Here is a 15,155-nt window from a genome sequence, read left to right on the forward strand (position 1 = left end):
TTCAAGCACCAAGGTCAGTCAAAAAAGAGGAGGAGGGGGGCAAGGTGTGCCTCAGCAGAGACACCACCCCCTTGTATAATGTGGCAAGATGGCAGGGCCAACCTCCTTGCCACACATGGAGGTCCACAGTGGAGCAGATGCTGACCTCCAGCCCAAGGAGGACATCACACCAGAGGTGGTTGTGCCCAAAGAAGGTTAGGGCTCTGGGAAGAAACCCCCACTGTTGTAGTTTGGCACTGGGAGGATTGCAACACGTGGGGGTGACCCACACCACAATGGGAAGGGCTCACGCCAGAGAAAATCTGTGGAGGACTGTCTCCCGTGAGAGGGACACCATGCTGGAGCCAGGGAGGAGCCCTTCCCCTGAGTAGGAAGGAGTGGCAGGACTGACCGTAACCCCACTTCCTGACCCCTGCATCCCTGAGCGGGAGGAGGCAGAAAGATCGGGGACAAAACTGAGCCTGGGAAGAAGTGAGGGGTGAGGGGAAGGTGTTTTTAAGATGTGGTAATGCTACTCACTGTCCTGCTCTGTCTGTTAAGTGGTATTGCTGTTGGTGTTTGAATTAAAGTGATATTCTTCTTTTCCTTCCCCTAACAATCCTGTCTTGCCCATGACTAATGGGTGACTCATCCCTTCCTGTCCTTACCTCAATTCCTGAGCCTTTTGCTTTATTTTCTCCTTCCCATTTCTGAGGGCAAGTGGTGGGTGAGCAGCTGCATGGTGCTCAGTTGCCCTCTAGGCTCAAACCATGATAGTCCTGCATCTGATTTACACATTTTTAAAAGAAAAACTGTGTGACACTGCTTATTCACAGAGAAAAAGTGAAAAGTCTGCACAACCATGCTTTTAATTATTGTTGATACTGGAAGTTAAGCTTTGAGGTTCCATCCCTGTGGCATTAGTAGGGAGTAGAATGTTTTTATTCTTGAGGCACAGTAGCTTTCCGTAACGCAAGCAACAAATTAAGTATAGCAATCTGGGGAGTTCTGCATCTGAACTAATATAGTGGTGAAAAATGAGCATACTCTTATTTCCAGGAAATCTGACTTCTAAAGACTGCATTTCTCATTCCTATCAAGCAGGTGAATAAATAATCTTTCTTTCTTTCCCCTTAACCTAACAGGCAGACATTACCAACTGGCAACAGGTAGGGAGAGAAAAAGCCCAACACCACATCTAAACTGTGGTTGAGTGACAAGTAAATACATTTCACCAGCATTCATACAATTCATGTTTTCTCATCAGGAAACCTCCGGGCTCTCATTAGCTCTTGCCCAACAAAAGCATGCTGGCTCCAAAAGCATGCTGCTACCAAGAATGAATTGTTGTGTCACCCTGTGAGAGACTGAAACGGGAGGAGGGTGAGTACGACCGCCAACTCAATGGGACAAGGGGTGCTGCACCCCATTTCCCCCTCAATGAATGTGCAGAACCCATGCTCCACCTTTTCCTTGTCTCTCATAGAAATGAGTTTGTGGAATACCTGTTTCTCTTTGTCTAGTATGAAAATCAGCTGATAAGATGAGCTTAAAAGGTGACAGAGAACTTTGCTGTGTGTGCACCCACCACCGAAGAACTGAAGACTGAAAACCAACAGGATGCTGCTGGATCCATGGTGGTGACTATTCTTGAGACTCTCTTCCAGATGCTTGCTTGATTTCTGTCTTTTCCTTCCATTCTGTCCTATCGCTACCACTCTTCACATTTAATAATAAAAACTGCTATGGGTGTACAGCATTTGGACCTCATTTGTGTCTTAATCTTGCTCTTGGGATCATATTGAAACATCCCCCGACACTGGATTAGGACACACCCTGACCTGCTATATCAGAGGGACCCCTCCAGCCACATGCTCGCCACTGGCACCATCAATCCAGGCAGTCCTGCAGTCACCAAGCAAAAGAACACTGCATATAGGTCTTTCGAATGACACCTTCAGCACGTCCTGGTACAGACGTATGTGAATGTCAGGGCAGGCCCAAGTGGTGTGGTGTAACCCCAAGCAGCAACTAAGCACCACGCAGCCTCTCGCTCACTCCTCCCCACTTCCAGTGGGAGAGGAGGACAATTGAAAAAAAGTAAACCAGTGTAATAACTAAAATAAAACAATAATAATTGTAATTGTAATGAAAAGGAATATAACAAAAAGAGAGAAAAATAAAACCCAAGACAAGTGATGCACAGTGCAATTGCTCACCACCCGCTGACCGATGCCCCAGCAGTGATCCGCCCCTCCTGGCCAACTCCCCCCAGTTTATATACTGAGCATGACACTATGGTATGGAATATCCCTTTGGATACTTGGGGTCAGCTGTCCTGACCACGCTCCCTCCCAGCTTCTTGTCCACCTGCTCGCTGGCAGCACATGGGAAACTGAAAAATCCTTAACTTGAGATAAGCGCTACTTAGCAACAACTAAAACATCAGTGTGTTATCAACATTATTCTTACACTGAATCCAAAACACAGCTACTAAGACAAAAATTAACTCTATCCCATTCAGAACCAGGACACCAAGAAAAGAGGAAAAATACAGCATGAGAAGGCTCTAGCAGGCCATAATGTGAAGAGGCAATGCTCTGCTTGCTAGTCAGTTTAATTTGCTTTCCTGACAACAACAGCTACCAAACACATATTTACAAAATACAGCCTCCTTTGAATGTATATAAGGATAACCCTGACAGTGAAAAGCAGAAAAAATGTACTTCTTTTGCGAGCTTTGTTTTTCCATCAAATGCTGAAAGAGCAAATGAAGAATCTTGAAATCACCTGTACTTTCAGAGGTGGCCTTGGAGAAACAGCAGAGACAAAAATACAAGTTCTGCAATGGGGATAAACAGGTTATAACTGACCAGGCCATAAGTAGACACCCTATGAAATCTCATGCAAAAGAGGGGAAAGAAGTTGAGATTTAGACACAGATATCCTCATGGATCTGTTTAGTCTGGAAAAAGTTGTAGTGGTATTTGTGCTTACCTGAACATGTTAATCTAATGTCTAGTCAGTACCTCATGAAGAATGTGTTCAGCCCTTGTAAAATATGCCAGCTCATCTTGGAGAGCTGGTCAACTCAAATGAAAAGCCTATCATTTAGACAGCTTCTCATTAGACACCCTATTGTTAGTAACAGATAGGTATAGACTAGCATTAGACAGATTCTCACTCTGCCCTATGAAACCAAAAACCCATTTTTGTAACAAGTCCCCTTGCCAGATTCATATTAGAGTCTGGAAGTGCCAAAAGACCATTTTCTCCCACCACTTGAAAACAAAGAATGAAATTCTAGAGCAAATCTGGAACAGATTAGGACAAGAAGAACAGCATAGTGATAGCTCCTTATTGGTGTATGTTGCCCTGAACTTTGCACAAATTGGATCAACTGAAGTTTCCTGTTGTTTCTGGGCTGTATGGATGGCCAGTGTCCTATGCATCACAGTACTCCAGAGGTGAAGACAGCATGTACCTCTATAGCTGCGTTTACCTTTAAAAGGTCAAAGAAAACAAGTTCCTGGGTAAATGAATAGAGAGAAAACTTTATCAGGTTGTTTCGGTCTGAACTGGAGACCTGAGCACAATCTCTGCAACTGGAAACAAACAACCCTAAACATCACTTACAGAGTTTTGCTTCTCCAGACACCTTTCCCTCCTAAGTGTTTGGCCAGAACTAGTACTAGGGGAACTCAGCCTACCTTTTCATAGCTCCACCAATGCAGCACCACACTGAATTAGCACATCTCACCAGCGCAAAGCACATCTCACTCTTGAGACAGGATTCGTACCTGCATTGAGTCTAGCGTGCAAGCGCTACATCTGAATTCTGAAAGTCAGCTGTGACACTTCTTCGTTCTGGCTGTGCTTTCAAGAGATATTAAATGACTATTGGTGCACCAAGCAAGATGGGATGTCCCAGGCCACTCTTCATTTCATACCAAGCTTTCCCCTGCAAACATGCTGTGTAGTAAGTAAACTGATGATTGTAAGGCACAGACATTGTCAGAAACAAGACATACCTCCTTATCAACATTTGGCAAATGCACCCTAGGATACGATTAACACTGACATCTCAGTAGCCTGTTAATACCTCAGATGCTATGTGCAAACCAGATAAGGATGTGTGCAAGGTCTGGGTGAAACAAGGGGAACAAGTAGAAAACAAGCTCTAGCCAAGGACTCTTCTCTGGGCAGCGCTGGTCTAAATGACCTCCCAGGGTTCTCCTTCTCCAGATTACCACTGTACATTGGTTTCTATTTATTAAGATGTTGTAAAGCAGTTACCATTAAGACCATCTGCCTGACATGTCCAACTAGTCACATACAAAACTCATGTAGCTGACACTGCTTAGCAGCTCAGTTCCTCTTCAGATGCATGACCACCAAACAGGAACACAGAAACAGGACCCAAATCCAGCCAGAAGTACTGGGACAGTTCTGCTGACTTGCAGTAATCCAGGTGAAACCTCAAGACAAGGATGCTACTATTATGTTACAAATAAATCCTCTACAGTAGGGATTTGTGGTTGACTTACACACAGGAAAGGTACTAGGCCAGGAAGCAACGCAGCAAGGAAACGGAAATCAAAAGCACATTACCAAGAGCAAGATAACGCTTTCCACAAAACTAGACGGGTACACACAATGGGTACACACACCCTAGGACATCAGCTCTGTACCCGCATTATAGTATGAGCGCTACCTGTGAAAGCAGAGTTTTACATCCATGAACAGGGAAACAGAAACCTACAGACCACTTGGGATGTCCTGAGCCTGTCCATAAGGTATCTTCACATCTTGTGGTTCAACCTGTCAGACAGGTCACACCACACAGCCCTTTGCTCTCAGATGTCCAGCCCGTTCCTGAGCAGCAGCCCCCCAATCAGATTTCCTCCTAGTTTATATACTGAGCATGACGCCACATGGTATAGAACATCCCTGTGGTCAGTTGGGATCACCTGTCCTGGCTGTGTCCCCTCCCAGCTTCTTGTGCCCCTCCAGCCTCCTCGCTGCTGGGGAGGGGTGAGAAGCTGAAAAGCCCCTGACTGAGCATAAACACTGCTTAGCAACAACTAAGACATCAGCGTGTTATCAACATTATTCTCATCCTAAATCCAAAACACAGCCCTGTACCAGCTACTAGGAAGAAAATTAACTCTATCCCAGCCAAAACCAAAACATCATGTCATTGAAATTAAATACCATCCTTGGAAGTCCCCTAGAAAAAATCGCAAGAAAAATAACACTACTGAAAAACGAAACAAAACAAAAATCACAGCTCTCTCAGTTTATAGGCAAGATGTCAGCGCACTGCTGATTAATTTGTTGACAAAGGTTTTAAGATGGCATCTCGGAACATCCTTCCTCCTTTCCTCGCAAGCTGAACTTAACGTCGAGCACATGTGGACTAGCTTTTACTGAGGACTGCTTCACAGCCTGCACTGCTCACAGTTTGGCCTTATTCCCCAGAACATCTTGTTTTGCTAAGTGAAACAAAACAGGGGTTTTTTTGCTTTCAGTTTCAAATGATTCTCCCCTGTTTGTAACCTACTAGTAACAAGTTATACCTGAGAGAACATACGGTTAAGGCAAGTTGTGAAGTCGCATTTTCAAGAAAAACTGTGGATACATATATACGATTTCCTGTAAACTAAGACAGAACTTGCATCTCCCGTTTTATATACAGAAAAACTGATGGAAAAAACATCTTCAATGTGCTAGCTACACAGTGTCATTACCGGTTTATAAAACAGAAAAAAAACCTCTGCAAAACCTCACGAAACAGTGAAAAAAGTTAACCCTGCTTCCTACTCTCTCAAACAACAACAATCTTGAAACCCCTGGTCTAGCTCAGCCATACAGGAGCTAACTCAGTCCAAGAGGGAGGTGTTTACACTGCTGCAGTTGTTTGCTCAGCCTAGCAATGTTCCTGTCATCAAACAGAGCTGACCGGATAGGAAAGCAATGGCAACAAACAGCCTCAATATTTCCTTTCTATAGATTAGCTCAAGATGGTATCGCATCTGGAATGAAAGAAAAACAAACCCGAAGAAAAACAAACCAAAAAACCAAAACAAGATTCCCCCTGACAGCACGGTTTTCAAGACTGTGCAGTTCACAGCCGATGCTCGGCAAGTTTAATTGCATGTTCGGGAAAACACTGGTAGGAAATGCTCCCTCTTGCATGTTTTCCTGGGAAAGCAAAGCCTCTTCCCATCTGCAATAAAACCTACTCTATCAACCTTAAGTTCATTTTCTAGAAACTGGGCAAAAGATACAAAAATTACGAGAGATCTTTTTGTCTTTTTTTTTTTTTTTTTTTTTTTCTTCTGAAGCGCACGCGGTGCCCAAACTCTTTTCCCAAGGAAAAAGCCTGTTTTGTTAAGTGGCCACTCCGCGACCTTGTACAAGAGTTTTGCTTTCCAGGGCAAGGATCCAAACCCACTGAAGACAATGCTTAGTCCAGGGCTGCGCCGAAGGCGCGCACCCCACCTCCCCCAGCTCCTCCGCGCAAGCCGTACCAGGCCCCCCCACACCCCCAGGTGCCCGGCCGGGGCAGGAATGCACTGCCCCCTTTTCCCTCCTGACATCGCCCCCCCACACCCGGGGCCTGGCAGGCTGCCCGCCACCCCTCAGCGCGTCAGCACCCCCCACGCCACCCCACACCCCCCCCCGACCCGGCCCGGCGGGACCCTCCCGCTCCATCCAGCCCACGGGGCGCTCAGGGCGGCTCGGGCCGGGCGGGCAGCCCCCCCACACCCCCCCCCGCAAAGGGACAATGGCTCCCGATCGGGGCGGGGGGGCCCAGGGTGCCGCTCGCTGCGCGCAGAACGGCGCAAGGCGCGGGCAAGACCCCCACGACCGCTGCTCCGCCAGACGCACCCCCAAATCGGAGGGGGTGGGGGGGCCGGACGGACATGTCTCCGCTCCCCCGCGTACAAACCCCCCCGCGTTTCGGGGGCGGACGGGACACGGACGGCGATGGCCGCTGCGCACACGCACCCACCTGCTCGCCCGCCGCCGCGCACAGGGACCCCCGGAGCGCGCCGCCCGCCGCCCCTCGCCGCGGGTACCCCGCGGGCACCCCGCGCCCCGCCCCCGGCCCGCCCCGCCTCCCGCGTCACCTGGGGGCGACACGGAGCCCGCCCCGCCCCCGGGGGTACCCGTCTGTGCCCCCCCGTCCCATCCCGTCCGGTGTGTGCGTGCGTGTCCCCGCGCCGTGTTCCCGGATCGGGGGGGGCGGTTGGGTGGTACCAAGGCACCATCCCCTCCCAGCGCACCCAGAAACCTGCGAGACGGCAGCAGGGGGGCAAATGCCTGTTTTGTTTGTTTTTTGAAATGACGTAGCAGCGCCTTCAGCTGACGTGGGAATCGGCGCGCGTCCCGCCTCAGACCCCCCCGCCCCGGTCCCGAGGCGCCTCGCCGCCACCGGTGATTTCCCCACGGTTCCCCGAGCTGTCGGGAAAACCCAGGGCGCGGCGACGGCTTCTCCTGTTGAACCCAACTGCTTCCCAAGGCATCGTTCCCCGCTGTCTTTTCACGCTGGGAACAGCGGAGCAATAAAGCCAAAAATTAATGCTTGACAAAGAGATCGCTCAATAATTCACTTTCCTGTGAACCACCTTCCTCGCCGGGGCTCTCTCCGTCACCGCCAGTCCCATCTGACACACCTCGGTGCTGGCTCTGGCTGCGGTGGAGACGGGCCCCCCAGATCAGCCCCCGCCGTGCTGGGATTTGTAGCCGTAGCCGGAGAGGTGCTGCTCGCACCCCAGCGTTCCCTCCCCAGCACCAACATCCCCCCCTCAGCAGCACGCTGGGGTGGGCAACATCTCGGGAGGGGACACAGCCAGGACAGCTGACCCAAACTGACCAAAGGGATATTCCATAGCATGTAACATCATGCTCAGCAATAAAAAAATAAGAGAAAGGGCAGGGGGACATTTTTTTATTAGGTTTGTCTTCTGGAGCAACAGCTATGCTACTAAAGCCCTGCTGCCTGGGAAGTGGCTAGACATGGCCTGCTGATGGGAAGTAGAGAATAAATCTTTTGTTTTCCATTGCTTCCACATGAGGCCTTTGTTTTTGCTTTCCTAAACTGCCTTTATCTTGACCCACAAGGGGGTTTTTTCTATCTTATTTTCTCCCCTCCCCGTCTTACTGATGAGGGGAGTGATAGAGTGGCTTGGTGGGCACCTGGCATCCAGCCAAGGTCAACCCACCCCATTCTGATATAAAAATGAATTTCTGCTAACCATCCATCTTCTGCACTGAGTTTTCACATAAATTATCCTGCTGCCCATTTAGGGACTGGAGAAACAAAGTAATGCTAACCTTAGCATGGGTGTGTTTAGCACTTGGCTCCAAGTGGCATACATCAAAATAATGAGGCAAAGTCACTCTAAAAAAAAAAAAAAAAAAAAAAAGCAGCCAAAAGTACAGCCACTGTTGTTGTTTTGGAGCTGCATGGATACAAGGTGGGAAAACTGCATGCTCACCAGTGTAATCTTGTTTGCTAAGTGACTTAAAGAAATCAAAGTCCATGGGTGGGATTCTGCAGTTCTTATTCAGGCAAAATTGCTTGTGTGAAAGAACAGAATATTAATGTTGAGAGGAATGAGTGCAGACTAATGTATTTGGCATTTCATGTAACCTCTGAACTCCCTATCATTATTATTTAGGGGTGTTTCACTTCAGCACAGAGAAACCAAGGACCAACACACCTAAGTTTCAGTGAAGAAAGTGGAAAACACTGCTTTTTGGCTTGGAAGGGACCCTGACCTAAACCTACAGTCTTTCCTACATCTGTCTGCAAGCCATGGTGTGTTTGTCAAACCAGTCTTGAGACAGAAGACAAAACTTTTTTTATTTACAGCTGTAAAAATGAAACTTGGCAGCTTGCAAGACTTCCACGGGGTGTGCAGCGGGGCGTTCCCTTCTCATGCAGAGTGAAATACTTCCAAAAGCTGCCACGCACACATATTGCCAGTGAATTACTGAGTCTGCAAATTATTGCATTTCCCGATTCTAAACGAGTGGAGAAGGAACAGAAACTAGAAAGGGCGGACCCACTTGGGGAGGCAGTGCCTCATGTCTGCGAGCACCGGCGCTCAGAGAAGTAAGCGGGTGGACTGGCTGATACGGGGTGCTTCGGCGCAGAAGAAGGAACACTGGGAGAAGGTGCTCATAAAGTCCAACAAGGACTGGCAGCATAAAATGATGTATAAAGCCCTTTCTGCCTAGCTCCTACACCCCTTCTGTTGCAACTGTAGAGGCATTGGTGTGGGTACATTTCAAAGGAAAATATTACTTCGGGGTGGGAGTGTGAGTACAGATCCCTCCGCTTCCTTGTCACTCCATTCAAGAACCTGTGCATCAGAGCTCATGATGGAGGTGCACCCACTGCATGGAAGGGACGGGCCTTGGCACAAGTCTGATGCTAGAAATCGTGCTTTTTACCTCTGCTTCATTTTCAATGATGGGAAAACCTCACCTTGAGGGGAAGAACACCCTTCGTAACACATCCAGGAAAGAGTTGCAGCACGTGTCACAAGCCCTCAGCCGTGCTGAGCTTGAGGGATCTACTGGGCCAACAGCTCCTGCTTTCCTGAGCAGCCAGCATCTCCTGGCTCCTGGAAGCAGAGCACCAAGCCTGGGTAGATGTTACTACATATTACTACAGACCTGCATCTGGTGGGATGCAGACTCAGCTCCCAGCTGAAGGCATTGCATCTATTGTAGTGGCAACATACACCTGACACTGACAACCTGAATGGGTAAACGGACATTGTTCTCTCTCCCTCGCGGACCCAAGCAAACTATACCATACGTCAGGGCCCTGGGGACACCAGTCAGCCTTAAGGACCCTGACTAACCTCACCAGCCTATGGGCCTGGCAATCACAGGGCTGTGTGAACCCATGGTTCCCATCACCGGGCCTGATCCTGACACCCACCTTCAGGCTGACATCCCAGTCTGGCCTCAGCCTGTCCCCATCCCCATCTGCATGGAGGTGCCCAAGGCCCTGGGCAGGGGGCTGCACCCGGCTGCCCTCAGCCTGCCCAGCTCCCTCACTGGGGGCAGTGGGAGGGACCCTGGTTTGGGGAGGCCCTGCCTGACCTGTGCCCTGGAGACCCCCATGTCTCTCCAACCCTTGGGAGCAGCCAGCTGTTGCTGCTCCCTGACACCGTACATGGAAAAATATATTGTTCCTGGTATAACTGCTCCACACGAGAGACTTAGTCATCAAAAATACACTGGCCATAAATGATGTCTCCAGCTATTACACTGATATGGGCAAAAGTTTGTGTTGTAGGTGTGGTTTTGTGGAGGTACCCAAGCTACAGCTCCTATCAGGGTGATTATTTCGGGATGTTTGCTTCACTTTAAAAGCATATCTGCAAACTGACATAGTAATACTGGAGATGAACTTCTGTTCACCCTAGTTTATTTCTGAGGTCAAGAAACTTGTCCCAGAGCAATCAGCTACTTCAGAATAATAGCTTTAAAAGAACTACTAATGGAATCTTAGGTACATAATAAGTAAAGGATAATGCAACACAACTAATGGTAAATATCTGCCTATTTTATTATTTGTCTTCTAGTTTCCCTAATGCTGAAAATTTCCTTCACATCTCTCCTGTCCAATGTATCTTGCCTATTTTCCTTTCCTGTTACTCCTTTTCCATAAAGCCTGACTGCTTAACCTGGTAGTGTCAGCATCATATAGGCTAGTATACTTGTAAAACATCTGAATGTCTATTAGGGCATTTTATAGCCCTCCAAGAAGAGGTCTGTATCATTGTACAAGCAGCGGTCAGTGATCCACACACAATTATTGGTGCTCTTTGCAAAACAAGGGGTTTTGTTCCTTCTGTGCTTGCCACCACCATAGTCCACAGCCATTTTCTGGTGTTATTCTTTATACACTTAAAACAGTTGGGGCACAGTATGTCCTGAGCTGGGACTGAAGTCCTGTGACAGCAAGCACTCTGTATCTTGTTAGGAAAGCAAGATAATCTTTTATACCAAAAGGACTGTTGTACATGGAAGGACTCCTTTAGGGATGTCTCTTAGCTAGACTTTAACTCAACTATTGATAGCAACATTGAAGCTGCAGAAGTATAAAACTCATTCAAGTATCGCACAAATAGTTATCTTCCTTCACTATCTTCTTTTACAGCTGCTGAACAATTTGGAATTACCCAGTCAGTTCAGGACTGTTTACATGAAGTGTAGTCACTCCTGTGGGTGCAGTTCAAATAGTCTTAGAAGGGGCAGAAACTGAGCCATGCCAGCGATTAAGAATGGATAGGGACAGCAATTGGTGTGACCAGGGTAAAGAGACGTGCTCCTTCTGCAGCTGTCATCTCAACCTATTTGCTCTGGAGGCAAAACAGCTGAGCAAGGGGGAGTGGGGAGAAAAGAGAGAATGGTGGAGAACAGAGAAGATGACTGTTTTGGGAAAAACACTCTCTGAGGCTCACTGATACAGGCTGGGACTGGTGAGTCTCCCCTTCAGTGCCTGAAGGAATCTGGAGAAAGGGCAACCAACAGCTGGCATCAAGAGAACAAACCAAACCACGGGGCTTGTCATCAGAGATGAGTCCTCCTGGGAGAAACCCCTAATCATAATAAAACAAAGATACATACTTTCATACTCTTTCATTTTGAAATAAATCCATAAATTTGCCCCAGTTCTGGTTCAGGTAACGTTGAGCCAATAACTTCAGGTCCATGTCCCTGTTCTTCCATACCAGTATGTTCTAATGGGGCACTATGGATGGTGTGATATGGGAATGCCAAAGCCCCAAGATAACTATGACTGCATGAAGCCAATAATGAAAATAATAGTAGCAATAGGCCATTGGCTGCTTTGGAGCATGAAGTTAAAGCCTTAATCAGCAAAGAACACATCCACCCACACCAAGGACTGGATGGGATTTTAACAAGAGAGAGTGGCATTACTTCATGAGAAACAGAGGTGACAGGCTTGGTAACACAGAGGAAGAGGGATGCTCCTAGGAAGAGGTGCCCAAAGCCCAGCAGATGTTTGTGCTTCAGGAAAACAGTCAAGAATCTGTGTAGGCTAACCAGGACAACTAAGTCAAATATGTCCCCATCCAGATCTCAGAACCAGTATGCTCCTAGCTGCACACCAGCAGAGATTGGCAGGGTTTTCTGCGTTTGTTTTTGTAATGAGTCCATGCCAAGTTTTAAGCAGAAGATAATTATTTTTACTGCCAACAGTGGGCACGACCATTGTGGGTGCAGAGGAGCAAACAGCTTTTCCAAATTCCTCTTCTCCCCTTATGCAGTTCAAACTCACAAAACCAGCCCATGACAGTGACTACTAAAAAGGACACCTTCTGCCACCCATCCTTCCAGCTGAGCCAGTGTGATCCCCTCCATCCCAGAGGTACAGTGTGGCTGGCATGGCCATCCTCTACAAAACTGAGCATCCAGCCACTGCACCCCTCTGCCTGCTCCATCCACGCAGGATGTTTCCTCCAGCTGCAGGACTGCTTTCTTGGTCTGTATCTAGTCCTTTGCCTGGTTCTGGAGTTGCTGGCAGGATTTTGCTTCCTGAATTACTTATTCCTTACCCAACGCTCTCACTCACATACATCCCCTCCACTAAATGTCTGCTATGTTAAGATAAAAAAGGAATCAGTGAAAAACAGGTTGCTTTTGTGTCCATTCCATTTTGTACCCTGCAAAAAGGCACATCTTGTTTGCACATTTACTGTCATACTACTAGAGGAAGACATTATAGTGTGATATACTCTGATTACTTTCAAAATTGGTGGGGTTCTCTTAATGTCTGAATACTGGTTATTCAAATATCTTAGCAAGATTTCCACAAGCACTTTTAGCTCTCACATGTCTACACACCTGTTTAATTATAGTCCAAGAAGGAAACAATTTCTGAATTATATGCTGCAGATAGTATTATCTAAAAGCCCCAGAATTCTCTGCAGAATGAGGCAAGTTTTACGCAATTCTGCAGGTCACTCTGCTCTTCTGGTTACGTGGCTCCTCTGAACAACAGCCATGTATTGCAGCACGGGGGTCTCCCTCTGATTGGGCATGTAGCTATCTGCTTTGGGCTTTTTAGTCACTGGGAGCAAGGTCTCTCCGCAGAAGTGAAACTCCAAAGTGAAAATGCAGCAAAGCTTCAGGAGCCCATTTGCCCTCCACTAACATAAAAGCCTTTTTACTTCTTACGATTTCCCCTTCCTTCCTCTCTTCTCCCCTCCCAACTACGGCACAGAGGGTAAACCACATGCAAATGCCAAGTCATTTTTATTTAATTACTGATGACACTGTCATTGCTGCGTGCTGCAAGGCTCAGTGCATCCAAAACCCTTCATGTGTTTTCAGCTGACTGAAGTCCATGGAGCTTTTGCTACTCTTCACATCCATTGAAGAGAAACTAAATATCCTGAGAACAGTGGTGGCAAAAATTCCCCAGACCCTGTCCAGTAACTGAATAGTTATATATTTACTAAAATGGGACATCTAAATTTTAGAGCATGCAGGTTACTGACTGGAGGTGAGAGAGGATGGTTTATCCCCTCTTGCACTTTTTTTCTGGAAACTAAGCTTCTTCTATTTATTTATTTATTTATTTATTTATTTATTTTACCTTAGAAAGTTCAGGAATATATAGGTCATAAGAGAGCTCTTGGCCCAAGACTCAGGTGTCGCTCAAGAGCTAGTTCATCTATTAAAGGAAAGACTGAGTTATTGAAACTTCAGCACATCTATCTTGTCCATTCTTGTAAGGTATTTAAGTTAAAGAGCAAAATCAAAGTGGGACTTTTTCATTCTCTAGTAACCACAATAAAAATTAGGTTAAAATACCCCCAGTATTTACTGCCAAAGAAAATATTAGAAAACAATTATTTTAGCCTGCAGTCCAATCATGCAATAATCACAGAACCACAGAAGAGCCCAAGTTGGAAGGGGCTTCCAAAAATCATCTGGTCTAACCTGTTGTGGGAAAGGGAGCCTACATGAGATTATCTAGCACCTTGTTCAGTTGCATCTTGGAAACCTCCAGCACTGGGGGCTCTACCGCATCCCTGGGGAGATTTTTCCACTGATTGATTGTTCTCACTGTGTCATGTCCCGTTCCCCAGCAAGTGCAAGTGGGGAGACAGTAATTCCCTCCTCCCTTAGAAAGCATTTCACTGACCAGTAATAGTCAGGAGAGTCAGACAGAGGAAAATCAACCCCAAATTTTAATAATCTCTTTCTTTTTCCAATGTCGTTTATCAACTTAATAACACTCAATAGGTATCAGTCATGCATAATGATCTAGAAATTAAGAAGGCAAAGAAGAGGGGAAAAAAGACAGAGAGCAGAGGCTGAAGAAAGATCATGCGACCTGTCCAATGGTCAGGGAGGTAAGCAGCATGGGGTCTCCGTCCGGCTGAAGGGAATTCTGAAGAATGATTTTTGCCCCCCTGCCTTATATCCTACATTAATGCTTAGTAGCGCATGTAGCCTTATGATAAGTTTCTTCAGCTCATCTACTTGCAGTGTGAAGATGTGTGTAAATCATAGATGGGAGCTGCTTGACATAATACAGCATAACAACAGGGGAAAGGAAAACTCTGGTGGTTCATCAAACACCTTTAGTACCACAACTTTTAGGTAACTATTGAGTCTAGCTTTTGATCGTAAATTGTTATAGTATAGCTTAATATAGATGACAGTTCCCAACTTGTTAATAGTACAAGGCCAGTTCTGTGGTTTCTCAGGTTCTTGACATGACTCTAGGCCATAGCCTGTGGTGACGGATAAACAGCAAAAGGAGTGTCAGAGGCATTTTCTGCACACCCAGGGCAGCTGTTAACAGGCTATCCAGTCTCCACTCCGTCCCCGCTCTCCATCATTGCACAGTGATTGCATCCCCTTCTTCAACAGATTGTTTACAACTGAGCAGAGCCTCACACACTGCAAAAAAATTCTTTTTTATATTTTAAGGACACATGTATATAATTGTAAATACATTTATTCTTTAATTTATTTCCATTGATATATAATACTTTTATATAATTAATGTAGTACTTTTAAGTTCATCTTAAGCTTCCCCTAACTGAGACTATGCCAAAAAACCTGATCTTTCAGAGTATACTAAGTCCCAGAGGAAGAAAAAC

At 46.7% G+C, this 15,155-nt stretch overlaps 1 protein-coding gene across 2 annotated transcripts in view; it reads right to left on the reverse strand.

The window, feature by feature from the left end:
* The window catches only part of TRANK1 (tetratricopeptide repeat and ankyrin repeat containing 1), a 63,007-nt gene extending 55,929 nt beyond the window's left edge, over nucleotides 1-7,078 (reverse strand). For both annotated transcript variants that reach the window (XM_074900786.1, XM_074900785.1), the window contains exon 1: nucleotides 6,998-7,078. The gene's annotated coding sequence lies outside the window, so the exon portion shown is untranslated. The remainder of the gene's footprint in view (nucleotides 1-6,997) is intronic.
* Between the last annotated feature and the right edge of the window lie 8,077 nt (nucleotides 7,079-15,155).

This window comes from Athene noctua, chromosome 2, assembly GCF_965140245.1.
Source record: "Athene noctua chromosome 2, bAthNoc1.hap1.1, whole genome shotgun sequence".
Taxonomy (NCBI): domain Eukaryota; kingdom Metazoa; phylum Chordata; class Aves; order Strigiformes; family Strigidae; genus Athene; species Athene noctua.